The 1110-nt window shown below is 40.1% G+C and overlaps 1 protein-coding gene across 1 annotated transcript in view; it reads left to right on the forward strand.

Annotated features, from left to right (window-relative positions):
* Positions 1–1110, forward strand: part of nsdhl (NAD(P) dependent 3-beta-hydroxysteroid dehydrogenase NSDHL) — an 8384-nt gene that overhangs the window by 2414 nt on the left and 4860 nt on the right. The gene's annotated exons all lie outside the window — the stretch shown is intronic.

A 1110-nucleotide genomic window follows, 5' to 3' on the forward strand; every position in this document is an offset into this window, starting at 1 on the left:
CTCCTCCTCCTCTGTCCGAGGCTGGTGTGGGGTGAAAATCCTCCACCTCAGACGTTCAGAGATGTAACTATCAGCGATACTGTGGTCACTTTCCATGTAGCATCAATTATGCTAATGCTAGCTGTCACGTTCTCTTTTCCTGGCCACACTTCCGCTCTCTAACCCCCCTCCCCCACCCACTTTGATGCATTTTTCAAATTTCGCCTTGGGGCGGAGTTATCTTTTCACAGGGGGGTAAAACACACTTTAAAAAAAACATGTGGACATCTGTTTTGTAAACTAATCCCCTCAACCAATGACAGTGTGCAAAATTTGTCAAGTGATGAAGACAATGGCTAGCGGAAAAAAAAACATACTTCAATGTTTCAGATTATCAGCAAATTTGGGATAAAGGCAGAAAAATTAGCGTTTTTTTTACATAAGCTTACGTGTTCAAGGGGTCACAGAGAAAACTTGAGTGATTGAATTTGATCCTGTTTCCAATAAAGTGGCTCTTTAAAATGCGTTGACAGAAATGAAAGATTAAATACCYRACGTCAGCATGGTTTGTTGAGATTGGTAGAAATAACGAAACAGGAGCSAAAAACAAGCGAACGCTCAGAGCAGCRTTGCACAATTCAGTCACGACAGAATCTGCTGATGATAACCCTACTTAAAAAGTCTCATTTGGATGTTTGCCTCCTTAATTCGATCTTAAAGGGATCCCCGATTAGTTGTAACATTAGACTTTATTTGATAAACCTATATTTTAATTGTAAAACAAAGTCTGTAAAAATACTGTAGGCTGTTTAGTTTTTATAATTTTTAAACTAAAAGTTTAAAAATATATTACACGAACGGGGCCATTTTATTTACACGCAAAGCATTCTGGGTAAATGATGACGTGGATAGGTCCTCGGTGCAAGGCTGCTAGCGAGCTATATCCACCCTGAAGGTTAATCTTGGACAATATCTGATGATCGACTCTTAAATGAAACCAGAGAGCGTTGACAGAGAGGAGAACATAAAAATGACTCAGCCTGCAACTGAAAATATGGATGGAGGACAACAGAGCTGTTTCATGGAAGAAGAACCTCAGCTTAGCCTGTTAGCCTTTGCGCTTGCACCGAC

Source organism: Austrofundulus limnaeus, unplaced genomic scaffold (assembly GCF_001266775.1).
Source record: "Austrofundulus limnaeus strain Quisiro unplaced genomic scaffold, Austrofundulus_limnaeus-1.0 Scaffold34, whole genome shotgun sequence".
NCBI lineage: Eukaryota > Metazoa > Chordata > Actinopteri > Cyprinodontiformes > Rivulidae > Austrofundulus > Austrofundulus limnaeus.